Raw genomic sequence first — 17,635 nt, 5'->3', positions numbered from 1 at the left:
TTACTAAAACTTAAGCCTCCAGTAGACTTACTGAAATGCCAAAGTCAGCAGCTAAAAAAGCCTGATAAGAAAATGTCAATCAAAATACATTTTCACTTAGAAGTATTTACCCTTCTTTCTACACATGTAAAACTACCTTTTGAAGGCAAACAAGTGTTTCAGATCATGGAAACAAAGCAAGAACTACTTTAAGTGCTGAAAAGTATTATAGGAAGATGCTGGAGTCACTTTCACATAATTACTGGTTTACTTCTCCAGTAAAAGGAAAAAAATATAATGAGCATTATCTCTAGACCTTGAGATGAGTTAAAATAATCAAACATTTTGGGAATCCCAGTCTCTTGGGAACAAGATGCCATTCCTGCATCAAAATCTAACCTCATGCAATCTAATGTAACCTAAATCTAGCCTGAGGTACCAAGGAAAAACATCTGTTGACAATTTTGATACGGCTAATCCAGGATTGTCCAAAAAATTAACCTGAAAAGTTCCTTCTCTTTGCTCAATTGTTACCCAAACTCCTGTAATCCAAACAAAAACACAAACATAATAAAATACAACTGACGCAATTGTTGGCTCTGCCTATTTTATATTCTACATAAAATTTCATTTACTATGCAACTGATTTGGTAGAATTGATAACTTATCTTCATTTTGACCTTCCAACATGAGAGGTCAATGAACCAGCTCTAGGGAAACAAAATTAATCCATAATTAATCCAAAATTAATCCATTTGTTAATACTCTTAACGCTGTCTGCCTAAGAAGATGCTACATGTTACAGGAGAGAAAAAACAGTAAATAGAATGTGCATGAGAAAGAAAAGTTACCCCACTTCCTCTACCAATAAATGATACTGTTAAATACTCAAATGTACAGTTCCAGTCTTCTGATACTGGAATTGCTGGACATTAAGTGGCAAGAGCATAACAGCATCAGACATAACAAGCAGAGGTTTCTCAACCCTTAAAAATAATTAAGAGACAAAATGTTATTGTTTCAAGGCAGAAGTTGGAGTATCTAACATTAAGTATATCCACTGCAGTAGCCTCCTCCAAACTGCAACAGATGATATGCATCATGATACCCAGGCCATTTTACCTCAATTTTATCACTCAGTGGTCTTACTTCTATTAATGTTTTCACTTACATGATTAAAGAAACTTAAAAAAACAATTGTCTGTAACTAACTGAGAATTACTTTTGCTATTCCTTTGCAATTCTTACTGTCCAACTGGCACTTTACCTCTTCACTTTCATTTTGCTTAACTATCCTTTTTCTCATCTTTATTTCTAAAATCCTTTTTGATGGTTAGAAGTTGATTTCAACAGACCTATTTAATTTTTTTTTGGACATAAATTCCAGATGGATTATACCTTTGGCATAAAACAGCTTTTTAATTTCTTTACTTTATAGGGCCCTCAGGACTCCTGTACAAACAACATCACTAATCAAACCTCTTGATTTTTCCAAGTTTCTAAATGAAGAATTTCAAACCTGTTTAGTCATCTATTTCTATTTATTTAATCTAATTAGAAATGCGACCCAAGATCACAAGCTGACCAATGAACCACCTTTCCCCAGAAGTTTCCCACTGCTTACCTGAGAGCCAGTCTAAGGCAATTCAGTGCTTATTGGGCAAGATGTGTGTAAGATCACCTGGATCACTGTGTATCTGAATGATGCCATCACCTGCATCTCTTGGCTGCTCAGCCTGGAGAAGAAGAGGCTCCAGGCCACCTCACTGTGGCCTTTCAGTACTTAAAGGGGGCTTGCAAAAAGCCCTTTTTAGGCACTGAAAGGAGGAAGGAGTGTAAAAAGGAGGGAGAGTAACTTTTTACACAGGCAGATAGTGATTGAACAAGGGGGAATGGGTTTAAACTACAAGAGGACAGAATCAGATGAGATCCCAGGAAGAAATTCTTTACTCAGATAGCGGTGAGGGCACAAATGGTTTGCTGAGAAAATTTGTGGATGCCTCATTCCTTGCAGTGTTCAAGGCCACTGGATGGGGCCAGGGGCAACCTGGTCTAGTGAATGGTATTCCTGCCCATGGCAGGGAGGTTGGAACCAGATGACCTTTAAGGTCCCTTCCAACACAAACCATTCTGTGATTCTACAGTCTAAGAAAGAAATCCATCTGTGACATAATTCCTGACAGACTGTTTTTCTTTATCCATAGTCTCTTCCTGCTACTTTACAGTCCATCACATCATTCACATCCCACATAATTCTGTCACACTTATTTCCTATACCTGGATGGTATTATCTCTTCTATCAACACTGAGCAGGACGGTTACTTCTAAACGTTTCCTTTACTCCATGTTTGCTTTCACATCGTCCAACATGGAATCATAGAATGATCTGGCTTGGAAGGGACCACACACATAATTTTGTTACAACCCTTGCCACGGGCAAGGACACCTTCTGATGGACCAGTTTGCTCAGAGCCCCATCCAAATCGGCCTTGAACACCTGCAGGGATGGGGCATCCACAGCTCTCTGGGCAACCTGTTCCAATACCTCACCAACCACAGTGAAGATTTTTTCCTAACATCTAATCTAAATATACTCCTTTTCAATTTGAACCTGTTCCCCCTTGTTCTCTCACTACATTCTCTTATAAATAGTCTTGCCCCATCTTTCCTGTAAGTTCCCTTAATGCACTGGAAAGCACATCATTCATCAGCCCGAATAGTTTCTGATGGTGCACAAGCATCACTCCTACAGACCTCACCCCATTCGTAACCTGAGTAAAACCTCTTTGCTGACTGTGCCTGATATTAGCAATTTCACTCGCCAAGGAAACGCCACGAAATCCTCCCATCTCCCACACAATAAACAAACGGTGACTGGTTCCTCAAAGTATCCCTCCTTTTCCTTAAAACCACAACCGGGCCGCCAAGCTCAGCTCGCCTGTAGTGCCGCCGCCGCCACCACCACACCTCTGCGCACCTGCGGGCAGCGCGCACGGGCACCGCACACACGGGACTCCTGACGGAGCACACGCAGACAGACTCACAGACACGCAGACAGACACGCCGCCATCCCCGTTATCGGCCATTTACACACCGGGTGCCTGAGAAACGAGGCCCCGCGGAGCGCAGCCCCGGCCCGGCCCAGCACACGCAGCACGGGCAGCCGCGCCCTGCCCCGGCCCCGCTCCCGCTCCCCACCGCCGGCCGCCCAGGGAGGGGAAGCACAGGGAAGGGGGGAGCCAAGCCCCTTCCCTCCCCTCCCCTTCCCTTCCCACCCCCGTGCTCCGGCGCTTACCTTCCTTCTCCCAGGCGGCGGCGGCGGCTCCTCCCCCCGCCCCGGCGAGCCAAGGGAAGATGCTGCCGCGCTCAGGCGCCTCCTCAGCGCCGAGCCCGCAGGGAGAGGGGAAGGGGAGGGAAGCGGCTGGCACCTCCCAGGATCCACCCACTGCAGCAGGAGCGTCGGGAGCCGTGGCCGCTGTCCTCAGAGCGGGCCCCGCGGCTGAGGGGCAGTGCTCGCTGCCGGGGAGAGCTGCGGGAGAGGCTGGAGCTCTCCCAGGGCCTGGCCTCGGGATGACATGGCTGCTTTTGGGAAGAGCCATGCCCAGAGCGAGCTCGGCGTCTCGGCGGGAGACACCACCCCTTCCCGCCTCCGAATCGCAGAATCAATCGGCTTGGGAAAGACCTCTGAGGTGCTGAGCCCAGCCTGTGACCCGGCACCACCGTGACAGCCAGACCGGACACTGAGTGCCACATCCAGGCTCTCCTTAAACACCTCCAGGGACGGGGCTTCCAGCAGGTCCCTGGGCCGCCCGCTCCAGGCTGGTGCCTGGGCAAAAATACGCGTGTCAGCCACACACATGGTCAGAGGGGAATGTCAAATATTGCCGTGCTGTTCCAACCTGCGATCGTTTAATTTTTTTTCCCGAAGGAAGTGAGGAGATATTATGTATTCTGTATCTCCTATGGCTTACGTTAAAAATTAAGCACTCCCAAAGAAGATACGCTTGATAAGTTTTCCTGAAAGTGGCAACCTGGCTGTTATGCCTGGTTGTGTCTCTTACCTTGAGTGTGACCATTGCCTGCTGTTTGGCTGTGAGAAATTCTCAGAGACCCTTGCTGCCATACCCAAAGATATTGTTACATTATTGCTGTGGAAACCTTACTCAGAAGGAGAAAGTTTGCTCTGGAGCTAAGGAACTCCCATCAAAAATTAAATTCCTTTATGCCCTAGGGAAGGTGTCAGGGTTTTTTTATGGGAATGACAGCTTCATAAGGATGTTTTGACATTTTAAAGATTGATGTACTCAGATGCAAGCCTTTGGCTGTCCAAAAATGAGGTTTGTAAATGTACCTAAAGTTGCAAAAACCCCATCCTTAGTGCTACCAAAGGAGGAGAGGTTCCATACATGTATGTTCTCCATACTTGCTCTGTGGCATGGCAGTCTCCGTCCATGGGCTACATGTGCCTTTCATCCCATTCTTCACCTATATCACACATGGAGTGCCTGCAGTGCTGTGCCGACCACCAGTGCTCTTCCCTGATGTGCTGCCTAGTGCACAGAATCAAAGAATCACAGAATGGTTTAGGCTGCAAGCTGAAGCTATTAATATTTAGATTGGCAGTAAAGCAAAGAGTAATTGTCCCCTAAAACATTTGTGTGTATCAGTTCTATAGTGCATATTTTAGAACAATATTGGGTATTTTTCTAGGAGTTATGCTCAATGTGACTCACGGAAGGTCACACTTAGAAGCAGTGGAGCAAGTGGTGTATTTGATCCTCTGAAACAAAATGCAGTTTGATGCAGTGGTGTCCCTAAATCTACAAGCAATAGATGTAGATCTACAAGCAGACAAACTGCATTCTGAAACATTTAGCTAAAGGATTGAGTTTGGTGAATAACAGCTGAATGACAAGGGATATAAAAGTGAAAAAGGCTAATTTTATTCATGAATGTGCCCAGACAGGAATCAACAGTAATTGAAAGGTAATTTGCATCCAGTAATTAGTATTTTAGGTTATTAGGATGCTGCATTTAACGCTACTATACATTTGGATAGGGATGTTGAGAGTGAGATAGGCTGCATGGAGATGATCAATGGCTTGAAAATTAGACATAGCTAAAGGGATTATTTGTTTAGCTTATTGAAAAGAGTTTAAAGGTAATTGCAGTTTTTAGCTTCCTTACAATGAGAAAATATTAGGTACTGAGTGGCATTTTAATTTAATGGAAAAGAAAAAACTATAATAAAAAGCAGTGGAGATATACTAAAGCCTCAGGAGTTCAAACGAGAAATGGTGCAAAAATTTCTGACAGGGAAAGTAGAAAGTGGCCTCCATTATTTATGCCTTCAAGTAAAAACCTGATCCAGTTATTTCTGCCTTTCCTTTCATGCCATTTTTTGAACTCCTGTCTCATTTTCTTCCTTTCATTTGAACTATCCCTGGGTTGTTTTTCTTCTTTCCTAAATATAATGCCAAATTTAGAACTCAGCAGCAATGAAAGGAAGGGAATTGGAATGGAAAGGAATGCTTATTGCAGAGGAGTTAGTCTGGATGACCTTTAAAGGTCCCTTCCAACCCAAAACTATTCTATGATTGTATGATTCTAATATGTGCCTGTCTCATCTTACAAGCAACTTGTAGATCCTTCCAATATTTCAATTAATGACTAGGATGACGCTCATTCCATTTCTGTTTGACACGAAGCCAGGAAGGACTGATGGTGCACTGCAAGGCAGTCCAATTTTAGCTTGTACAGTAGCATCACATCAAAACAGGTAAACCTCATACTGGCATGTCCAAAAACAGTATCTTAAGGCAGAAATGAAACATTGCCAGGTTGTGAGAAAATGCTACTGCAAAGAGCAAGGATAATTTTTGATCACTGCATGAACAGGGAAAATATTGAAGCAAGGGAGATCCAGCTTTGGCAATAGAGGAAACTGCTCTCACAGTGATAATAAGGAAGTTGGGAATTGATTGCCCAGTGAAGTTGTAGTTTCTGTGTTTGAAATTGTAGATCCAAATTAAAGTAACTTTTGTTGATCCTAATTCAGGTAATGAAAACGGATCAGATAACTTGCTTAAGTTCTTTCATCTTTCAGGATTTTATCATTAGTTCCATTGTACAAGAAATTTGCTCCATTGTAGTTTCCATGTACGGGGAAAAAAATGCAATAAGAGGTACAGAATCTGCTGTTAAAATAGGAACAAATAACAGTTTTTAATCAAAGCAAAATGTCTTTTGTGTAAGTGTTGATTAATAAAAACATTTCACAATAACCTAATTTTTCCAAATACTAGAGGAGTTTTATTGGCTGAATTTCCTTGTAAAAGCTGTTAAAGTTCATTGTTGTTTTTTGGGAGGATGGACTATTTTAAGAATGGAATAACAGACTACAAGTTAGATGTCATATGGCTGATAGAACAAGTCTAGGAAGAATTGTCTATCATGCAGTTCTATTTTAAGTAATGTCTTATAGGTTGATCCTGACAAGTATTTGCTTATATTCCAATGCCAGCTCTGTTGTGATTTTGCGATACTACCCATAGTGTTTGCAACAAATCAGAATTTGCCGAGTTTTGAAAAGTCATGATTATGGAAATATAATTCTTCATGATTTTTGAGTAAGCCTTTCCACAGATAATCTTTCACTCCCCTTCCCCCTGAGTATCATCTTTTGCTGCCTTCAATAGTACTGTTTTTCAGCCTAATTAATCCCTTTTGATCTTTTCAGATATTTTAATAGAAATATTGTTTCACTGTCAGTCTCAAGGAGCAAAGACTCAAATTTCCACTACCTCCATGCTTAGATATTACCTATGAAAAGTTTGCTTTAAATTATTTTTAAATCTGTGGAGCATGAACTTTAGTGATGCCCATGTAAGTTAGGAAAACAGTTTTCTTTTGGAGTTACATCATACTGTGTACAAAGAAGAAAACAGGAAAGAAGCTAGATCTGTGACTATTACCATTTTCTATAAGTACTGTCATTTAATTCCTTGCAAAGATTCTATTTCTAGCACCACAGATATTCTTTTTCCCACAAAAAAGGTTACAGACAGGAAATGTTTTGGATAGTGTAAAAACATTTCCTGATAAACATTTTATCACAGCTTGATAACCATTTCCTGTTGGTAGGATTTGTTTTGAATATTGGCATTTTGTTTGCTTTCTTGCTATAATTAACACCCATATGGGATCTGGCTAAGTGTGCTCATCCTGTTAAACAAAGATTTTGACAAGTCACAGATTTAATTATAATGTCATGCAAGAGTTTATATTGTCCATTTCCCTTCATTTCAACTTTGTCTGAAGCGCTAAATGAAGGAGCAATACACGAGCAGCATTCTGGGAATGGGGAATTCCCAGAAGGGTGGAGTTTCCTCAATATTCCAAATAGAGCAATGTCTGCTGTGAGCCCAGTGCTTTCAGTGAGCTTCCAAAATAACTTTAGATGAGAAGGTGGGACTTCACATAGGATCTTGTTGTTCAATACAGACTTGGACTTGAATTGATCTGAAGAATACCAGAAGAAATTTGTCACTTTTACGTGACAAAAATGTCACTTTTACGTGACAAAACTGTCACTTTTAATTTTAACTTTTAAGCAGTTTTGAAGCATTGTCCTTGCTAAGGAGACTTCATTCAAGAATTGTGAAATTAATCAAATTTTTTAGCTATCAAAATATCTTTTCAGACAGCAGACCTGCTTTTGCCATTTTTGTACCTACCTGCTTACTTTGTAAGTGGTGAGAGCATCGCTACCATACAGCTCAGTCTGGTTCTCAGTCACATGAAGATCACAGGCATATTTTAGCTATGCCTCTGCTAAACTGTAGATGGCCAGGACACTGCCTCTCTCCATGCCTGGAGGCATAGCCCAGCTCATGTCCATATTATTTAGGGCTGTATTCCCCTTAAGATCAGATTGGCCAATCAACACTACATCTCAAATGGCCCTAGAGCTCCCCTGTGCTGTTTGTCATCCTGTGGCCTTCAAGCATAACTTTGCTTATGTCTGCAGGGTTTTTTATCCAGTTCATTGTATTTGAAAGTGGCTATTCATTGCCTTTTTTTTTAAAGATTCATTTCCACAGTTTTCTTTCCCCCAGTTTAAAAAACAAAATAAAAAAATAAGTCACTTAAATGAAAGCATGTAGTATTTGAGGGTGCAACACCCACTGAGATAGCTTTGAGGGAGTCTGTAGAGAGCAGATTTGGAGCAGGGTTTTCCACAGAGTCCACTGGAAACGGTGTTTAAGTGCACTACTCTTGAACTGTTCTAGTTGGCACAGGCCGAGTCTGCTGGGGAATCAGCTGAGCAGCAGCCTGGGTGATCAGAGGCCAAGTGGTCAGGCATGGGGACTTCATGGAGTCTAAATAACACATTGCCTTAAGCTTTATGTCTGTTGGAAAGCCCTGAGGAAACAAGAATATGGAGGTCAAGCCTTTGGGAAAAGCCTATATGCATAGGGTAGAATTTGAAAAAAAAAATTAAAATTATTGGTGTGTTGTGGATAACTATGTTTTGCATGCACATCCTGAATGTATTCTTGGGAAAATATCCAAGGAAACAGAATTTGGTGGTGTCTTTTGGGGGTTTGTTTGTTTGCTTTTAATTAGACTGGAAGAGAGTAAATAAAGTATTCTTACAAAGAGTTGGTCCCAGTCATGCAACCCAGTGCTGACTGCACAATCTATTAAGGCATCTAAAAGAAGGTGACATTAATGTAATCATACATGTCCCTCACTAAGGATGAGTGTAAAAATATGAAGTGTTTGTGGAACAGGAAAATGAACTCACAACCTTGATTTATGTCATTCCAAAAGAAAAGAAAATTGGTTGCACTGAATCCAGTAATGGTGAGGCTAAAGTAGATTGATTTTCTATTATTGGACTCTAGCAATAAGTAATAAGTAAGGCAAAGTGAATGCTATTTATGGATAGTACATTGTGTCCATTATCATCATCTGCTTTCTGTGGAGCAGACATCTTAGCAGACATTGCCTTTGACCCTCAGGAATAAAGCAATTTCCTGTACTAAAAATGTAAAATTTATGGCAGCATGTGTTTGATGAGGTGTAACATTTTTCACCAAAGTGCCTTTAGTTGTGTAACTGTGTTATTGAAAGACAAGGTAATTGCTAATTTCAAGCAAATGCTTTAGCATTGTTCTCAGATATCTTTCTGGAAAGGAATATACACAGTAACCTTATAAGAGGTAATGACTTATATCTCAGGTTTTGTGGGATTTCTGTTATTTGGTGCAAAAAATTTAAACACAGTCTGGATTTTTTTCCATTGGAAATAATTTGCAAGTCACTCTCTGGGCTGTTGAAAAGCTAAATAAAATCAAGCAATTGCTTTTTGGATGTGTATTACTAAGAATGTTAAAGATGATAGAAGCATCCCATTTTATCAGAAGCCGAGAGCAATATTACATTATTTATGGTTGCTATAAAATGTGAACTTATAAAATTAATTGTCACAAGAAGGCTTTTTTTCATTTTTTTTTTCAATGTGCAGCATTAATCCTAAGAGTTCAAAAAAAAAAAAGTAGTTTTCCTCCTGCAATTCAATTTTCAGAACTTTTAATTTTAAGATTCGGGAAGTGCTAAAACTTTGCATGAACAAGTCAAGGGAGAGCACTCAACTGAAATTGCTCACCACAAGGGTCTCCTGCTGAGAAACCTCTGAGCTATGAGTGCTCAAAACCTAGGATAATATTTAGAGGAAGTTTTGTATTTACTTACCCTGTTCTTTTCTAACTCACTGCCAGAGAACAGATTTTGTTAGAAGGCTTGACCCATTATGGCACTTTTCCCATTATGTGTCCTTATGCAGAGGATGTTGAAGTATGTGTCTAGCTTTTGACACTGCATAACACTGATATGCACTTTTTATTTCCTGTGAGGAAATGCTCAATGCTTTCTGGGATTGGAGTATTTTTTGGTGTTTTGTTTTTAATGGAAGCATTGTTGCTGTTTGCTGATGTAAGGATTCTTCTCTGTTAAGGTCAGAGGGAGTGAAGATTTTGGACAAGTCAGAAATTCCCTGTAAGAGCAGCTGGGCAGCCAGGCATTCCCCAACCCACACTGAATCTAACATTGAAGGTATCTGATATATTACTATATTAAAGCATGCAGAAATTAATAACTTTGAAAAGATAGCATACTATATGTTCTGTATAAATGTATTTTATTGCCATTAGCAGCATTGTAGTATTCTACCATATGCTCATTATGAAGTCTACTCCATATATAGATCTTGATACACTTAAAATGCTACACTAATCTGTGATATAGCAGTTCTACAGATGATTTACAGAGCACCACACATAAGGGAAATAGATGGTCATGTTTATTAAACAGCTACATCAAAAAATAAACTGAGAATTTGAAATTAATATTAATCAAGCAAGCAACAAATCTGGGTCTACTTGAGGAAGTGATCATGTTTCATTTTTGATGTGTAACCATTAGTTCTTGAAATACATGGGGAAAGGAAAATAAACAAGTTGCTCAGGGGAAAAAGCTGGAGCTATAAACTGGACATGGACAATTTGAGTTTTCAACTTCATTTGAAATATTCCTGAAACCCTTAATCTTTCCCAGTGACAGGAGTCTTTGGGTCACCACAAGGTTTCAATGTTCTTTTTTGTAGCCTAGGAAATCGCTCACACTGCGCTTCACAGCTTTTTCATATGTTTCTCTAAGTGCAAGTCATGGTGTGTGACAATTCATCAGTCATCCTGTCAGTTTCTCTTTCCATGGAAAAATGAAGGTGGTTCTAAAAAACTTGATGGAAATTCTGCCATTCAGGGGAGCTTTTGCTTTTGCAAGAGAAACTGGAAGAATAAAGAAGCCTTGCCAAAATGATAATTTTGTCCAAATTCTAATGTCAAAACCTTTAATCTAAGTAAAATGAATTTATTGGAGTCATAGATACAAATCATGCTTTACAGTTTAGCAATGGAACAGAATAGTTGATCTCAAATTCTTGATTTGCATGGAAAGTGAATTACATATCTTTTTTGTTCCACTTAACTTTTTGTCTTTAAGGGGTATGGTTTTTCTCTTTTATTACTCCAGCTCATGAACACCACATGTTCAACAGTTTTCCTTTGCTTCTCTTTCCTCAACTCCCCTACCTTTCCTTTGAAAGGTCTTCTTGAAAATCTCACAAATGTGATGAAATTGCTTCAATTGAATCTGCCTCTGGCCTGGTCATTAAATGGCCAAAGCAGGGCTCTGACCCTTAAAACAATAGATGCAGGAGTCCAGGAAGTGCTTTTGATATGTAAATCGCATTCTTCAGTAGAGTGCTTGGCCCAGACCTGTAATTAAGCACCAAAACAGAATTATCGTTTCAGATGTCACTCCTCTTTGCTACTTCCTCTGGGTCTGGCCATCATGCATAAGCACTGGTCTATGCTATAAACAAGACTTGGGGTCAAGTTTGGGACACACAAATCTCCTAGGCCAATGTTCAAGGAATACAAGTGATGGTCAATTCCACTTCTTTCAGTCATGGAGGTCACATGGTTTTGCATTTACCCCAGTTTCACTTGTGGTCAGTGGTGTTCTCTCTTGCATTGTTTTGAGATAAAGAAGGGTCCCGACTGGTCCTGGCTATCTAAGGAATGTGTCTGAATTGGCATTCTGAAGAAGAAGTCTAATCACCCTGAGTTAAGTAACTCACCTCCCATCAGTGGATTAGTATTTCTTCTGTCTGAAACATTAAGATCCTACAATGTTAAACATTCTTGCTGTGAACTATTTCCTCTCTCTTCCTTTTCAAATCCAATACAGAGACTAAAGTAGAAAATGCATTGATCAAAATCACAGAGGGTTTCAGGTGCAGCCTGAAATGTATGAAGGCCTCCTGGGGGAAAGTTCAATGCCTTAAGTACAGCCTGTTCAGTCTTTCCTTTTTTTTCTAACTTCAGAGAACAGTTATCAACTTTGTGCACTGCTTTGTTATGTAGATGTTGGTTCTAAATATTTATTTGTAAAAAAACTAGGAGTTGGATAATGGATGGAACCCCCTTAGCACTGAAACCCTTAAGAACTCCTGCATGTATCACTTTCAGAAGTTCACCTTATAGGTATGCATTCCACTGACTCCATTGTCAAAGGGCAGACTTGTCACTGCTCCACACCCACACCTTTCTTATCTGCAAATCAGGCCTAGCATCACTAAAGGTATTCTATTCATGTGAAGGAGGACTTTAATGACAGAACACACTTTTAGCCCACAGCTCATGAAATAATGTAATGGGGGCAGATTAAACAAATAAACTAAATAAATAAATTTTAAAAATATCTGTATAAAAGCTAATATGTAACTGGAAGGTAGGACTCCAGCTGCCAGGTAACTGGGTACACCATAATGGTTTATGTTAGCCCTGAAGTTACTTAACCCCATCAGACAGGAACAGCAGTCTCCAGGCACATCAGGATACAGCTGGATCACATCTTGATTTGCTGTTTTCCAGCAAGTCCCATGGTCTGGGTGGATGAGTTGAAGCAAGATCAAGTGGAAAAGAAGTGTAAAGTTCTCATTTGGAGGAAAGAGGATAAGCAGCAGAGCTGTGTCCCAGTTTAGCTGCTTGCTCGAGCCAGTGCCACCAGGCTTTTCTGGGCACCATCCTTGTAGCAGACGGAAAGGATTTGAGGAGAAAGGCTCCCTTGGACAATGACCACCAGCTAGGAGAGGCTGGCACTTTGTTTATTCAGCTAGAGAAACTCTCTAATGAGACCAGTTTCCTCCCTGAGGAGCCTTCTCTTTCCCCAGGCAAAGAGAAGAATGAATATTTGAATTCCAATAACTTCTGAAAATGCACAAAGGCCTAATTTCTCAAGGACTTGACTGTGTTTCTCAACCTGAGTCCAAATGCCATTTCCAGATCTGTATGCCTGTATATCCAGTGGCTTTCTCTCAACTGACATCTGGGCCAATGCAGATTCCAGACCTGATTGTCACAGACATATTTTATGAAAAATCCTTTTGCTGGGATTTTTTCTCTTGAGAGGCTGAGAGGCCTCAGAAATGAAATGTAAACAATAATTTTCTGCTGCTGTGGAATGCAACAGGTGGATCTGTGATTGGTCTCATGTGGTTGTTTTTAATTAATGGCCAATCACAGTCCAACTGTCTTGGACTCTCTGGTCAGTCGAGATTTTATTTTCATTCCTTTCTATTCCTTGCTAGCCTTCTGATGAAATCCTTTCTTCTATTCTTTAGTGTAGTTTTAATATATAATTTTCTTTTAATATAATATATATCATAAAACAATAAATCACCCTTCTGAAACACAGAATCAAGATTCTCATCTCTTCCCTTGTCCTGGGACCCCTGTGAACACCACCACACCTGACCTGTGTGATTGCACCAGTAAGAAGGAGGTCTGACTGTGAGCACTGCAGGGCAGTACAGGCTGGAGACCTCTTTCCTCATGTCAGGGAGCCAGATTTCATTAATCTTTCATGTCCATTGCTATTTCCCTTTTGGGATAACATGGACCAAGAAAGCCCAAAGAATCCCTGAAATGGCCATATGGAACTTTGCCCAGCACACCAGTCTCTCCTTGTCCCTATGAGTGCTGGTCAGGATGAAAAAACAAATGAGAACCCAGGCCTTTCAACAGGGCCAGTATCCAGCTGTGCTCACTTCCCCAGGACACTCATGAGTCTGAGGCTGGGCAATGGCTTTTTGGCAGGTTTCATAACAATGTGCAATCAGGAACTGACATTCCATCCATGTCCCAGCTTCAGTGCCTAAGTCCTCTGAGGTTCTCCAAGTGAAGTGCTTGTCACTCCTTCCCCTGCATCATTAATGGAAGCACTACAGTTTGATGTTTCTGCCAGGATTCTTTAACCAGCCAAGAGAATAAAGATTACATCAGCATTGCAGGATTTGCTAAGTAAACAAAAAATATTAAGATGCCATCTATTTTGCTAGACAGATTTAAGGGAGTGCATCAGTAACTAGAGAACAGACTTGCTCTTAGCACATTTTCAAAATTTTTTTGTTTGTTTGTTTTGGAACTGCTTATCCATAAAAATTCAACTGCCCCACACACCTTTCTAAAAAAACCCCCCATCTGAATTAGGAAAAAGAAATGTGCTGTTATGGACAAACACAGTAACGTTGCAAGCTGTGATTGGTATTGTTGTTGAAAGAGAAGTTTGCCCTGGAATATCACATATTAAGTATTATTACAACCACATAAAAACTTCAAGTAAAAAGCATCTCTAAATATCTAATCAGATCCCTGAGATGCCGGGTGCCATTTGTTTCCAGATAATAAGTTTTGATCTCCTCAGAGTTGTGGCCCATAACATTTCAGGGGACATAGGTAGAATATTATTTAAGAATAAATTTGTATTAAGAGGCTTAGGCACAATGCATTTCTGGTACTTAATGCTCAAGGTTTGGGGGTGCACACCAAAGCACAGCCTCTCAGTCTTAATCCAAATCCAAAGATTTCTTTATGTTTCTGCTGCAAACCCAAAGCTTAAAGCATTTCTTAAACCTCTCCCTGACCATCTACACTTCTCTCATCCCAATTTAAGGCTGCTTATACTTCCCATCTCCCTGGCTGACAGCAGGGCCAGTGTTCCTCCAGGAAAGAACACGGAGTGGTTTGTCACTCATGTCAGCCATGTGATCCAAAATGGTTTGGAGAGGTCAGGCACAGCTGAGCTGGTCTATAGGGATGAAAAACACTTGGAGAACCCCCTGACAAAGTGGTATGTTTTTCTCTGGACATACAGTTTAGACTGTCTCAGAAGACTTTCACAGTTTTTTTTGTGACTAAGCAGCAAATCTGGTCCCAAAGTAGTTCAAGTTTGCTTTTGCAGACCAATGCTGAATAATGAGGTAGAATGCAACTCCCCTCATTATTTTGGTGGTTCTCACACTGGACTCCAGAGCGTCTTGCTACTTCTCTCCCTGCATCCATCATGTTTAACACAGCTTTGAATCACCCCAGTGCTTATCAGTTTGCAATACAAATGCAATTGCATGAGTGCTACTGGAGTTAGGTGGCTGCAAGCAGCACATCTGAAACGTGAGGGTACTTAGGTCAAATACTGAAGATTGTTTTAATGATTTGCTTCAGACCATGAGCAGGATTGTATAACCTGACTGCCAACACTTTCAAGATAATTTAGTGACCAAGTACTTTAGGGCTTCCATTCTGCGGTTCTAGGATCACCTAATTCGGGCATGACTGTGACATGAAGGGTGGCCATTCTGCAGCTGCTGGTGGTGCTCTCCAGTGTCCCATCCTACACACTGTACATGGACACCACAGAGCAGCCAGACAAGAGGAACAGTGCTGAACGTGGCTCAGTCTTACTTAATGACATTCCTTATCATCCTCACCTGTATGTTATTTCTTCCAGATGGAGACGGTCAAGCTGCTTCAGCCATGAAAAAACAACAATATCAATCAGGAGAATATCAAAAGACAGAAGTTATCATGAGCAAATTGCACTGAATAAACAAAGTAAAAACATCAGCTTTACTTATAATGTGTAACCTGATGTCTGTATTTGTCTTGTCTCTACCACAGCCTACTTTTCAGGTCTTCTAAGTACTTCCACAAAGGCAGTTTCCAAAAAACCCTTTAGGCCACTGGAACCATGTGGAGTTTTCTCTAAAAGCAGGGAAGGGAAGGGAAGGGAAGGGAAGGGAAGGGAAGGGAAGGGAAGGGAAGGGAAGGGAAGGGAAGGGAAGGGAAGGGAAGGGAAGGGAAGGGAAGGGAAGGGAAGGGAAGGGAAGGGAAGGGAAGGGAAGGGAAGGGAAGAAAAGATGAAACCCAGTGGTCTCTTTTACCTTATAATGACAGCAAATCAACCATAAAATATAGTCCATATATCTCAGTCCCTGGTAGTCCTTCCTGGTAACCACCATTTAGCATCTGTTTGAAAGTCTCCCATGTTCCTTCCCTTACAGAAATTGTTCAGGGGAAGGCAAATTTGCCCTCTGGTTCAATGCTTTGGTGTTGCCAGGACACAGGTCCATGCAAACAACCTTTAAGCTCTTTAGGGCTAAGCAGCAATTATCCAGCTTTGCCAGCTGACTGGCTGACTTGCTGCCAGGGGACTGAAGCAAGGCTGGAGACTTCTAAGCATATTGCCTGACCAGTGACAGAACATGCAGGCTACAGATTAGCTTGGTTCAGTGGACAGAAAAAGAAGCAAAATGAGGCTAAATGGGGTTTGGTCAAAATAGATATTTTTTCACTGTGTGCAAGCTTCATATAGAGAACCCTGGGATGGAGATATTCAAAATTTTAAGAGAAGTTTCTCCCAGCTCCAGTTTATCAGAAGTATTCCTTTAGTGCAATTTTGTCCCCCACAGGGGCTTCATGTATAGGGAATTGTTCTTCAGAATCTCTTTCTTTGTCCTTTATTTCCCCTTAGTGGAATTTCTTTCTAGGGGAGACCCATGGTTACAATCCTATCTAAAAAGTTCTCTTCTGTCCTCTACCCAATCTTCTAAAAGCAAACTTTAACTTCTTCTACCTGTTTCTTTGTATCCAAATGGCTAATCAAACCTGAAATTTAACTGGGAAAAATCAGTTACAGGGAAGCAAAAAACCGAACAAATACTGGCTTGCCTTTGTGAGTACTAAATTAGGGATGCAGCTTAACTTCAGGATCACAGCCTAAATTAAGGAAGCTTTAAATTATATTTGAAGCTTCGGTATGTTCGTTGCTCTGCTTGAGCAGCAGGAATCTTGATGGGATAGAGTTCTATGAAGCAAGGTAATTAGGAATTAAAATACAAACCAAAAAGTGCTATTCAAGTGGTACCTTAATCTTCCCAGCACATGCAGGCTTTGCCATCTATTCTACGGGAAAATGTTTCAGAGACAGGCAAAAAATACATAAGCAAATAAATAGGGATAGAAAATAATCTATGTGAAGAATGCCAGGCTAAAAGTGAGTCTTTTTATTATGTGGAATATCAAGAGGAATCTGGCTCAATTCTCCAAAAATAAGAGGCCTCACAGAAGTGTAAATAACTTCCCTTGTTAATGAATCCAAAGTATTCCTTCCTTCATGCTGTGAAATGCCATGATCTCTTAAGCAGGGACAGGAGTTGATGGTGACATGAGCTGAGAGCAGTGTTTGTGTTCCTCAGTGAGGCCAGATCCAGCCCCCACACAAGCAGGCATCACAGGTAGGAGCATCTTTCCTGCCTTTAGATATCCACAGGGCAGGCTATACAATCACCCATGGATCCCTTCTAATCAGTGAAGAACAATCCCAATTTTGAGGGGTGATTTACTTTATTTTAGGTGTCTCCTGTAGGACAAGGTGAATTAAATCCTGGTAGTGGCCCTTTCTCTCTGCTAAAATAGTTGGAATTTGGGATGGTGACTGGCAAGAAGTCCTTGTTTGATGGGGTAAATCCATCACTGGCTACTAGGCTTCATGGGAACATGGCTGTTTACAAGGTAACAGCATGACAACCTGCTGAAATGCACTGAGATTTTGGAAAATCTTCTGATATTTAGAACTTGAAGTTGTCTCTTTGGCAGTGTGTGCAACCCTGTAGTGAACTACAAATGATAGCTAATGCTTTCGGTTGATTTTCAGCAGGACAAATCAGTTTAAGTCACACTTTCTTTAC

At 40.8% G+C, this 17,635-nt stretch overlaps 1 protein-coding gene across 2 annotated transcripts in view; it reads right to left on the bottom strand.

The window, feature by feature from the left end:
- RCBTB2 (RCC1 and BTB domain containing protein 2) overlaps positions 1–3,370 on the bottom strand; it is a 33,011-nt gene extending 29,641 nt beyond the window's left edge. The window contains exon 1 of one of the 2 annotated variants that reach the window (XM_063149301.1): positions 3,275–3,370. The gene's annotated coding sequence lies outside the window, so the exon portion shown is untranslated. Of the gene's footprint in view, positions 1–3,073; positions 3,132–3,274 lie in introns of those variants that run through there. The other variant, XM_063149302.1, reaches the window with a different exon arrangement.
- Positions 3,371–17,635: the final 14,265 nt, after the last annotated feature.

The sequence above is a fragment of the Melospiza melodia genome, chromosome 2 (assembly GCF_035770615.1).
Source record: "Melospiza melodia melodia isolate bMelMel2 chromosome 2, bMelMel2.pri, whole genome shotgun sequence".
In the NCBI taxonomy this organism is placed as follows: Eukaryota; Metazoa; Chordata; class Aves; order Passeriformes; family Passerellidae; genus Melospiza; species Melospiza melodia.
This window is presented reverse-complemented; position numbering and strand designations above follow the sequence as displayed.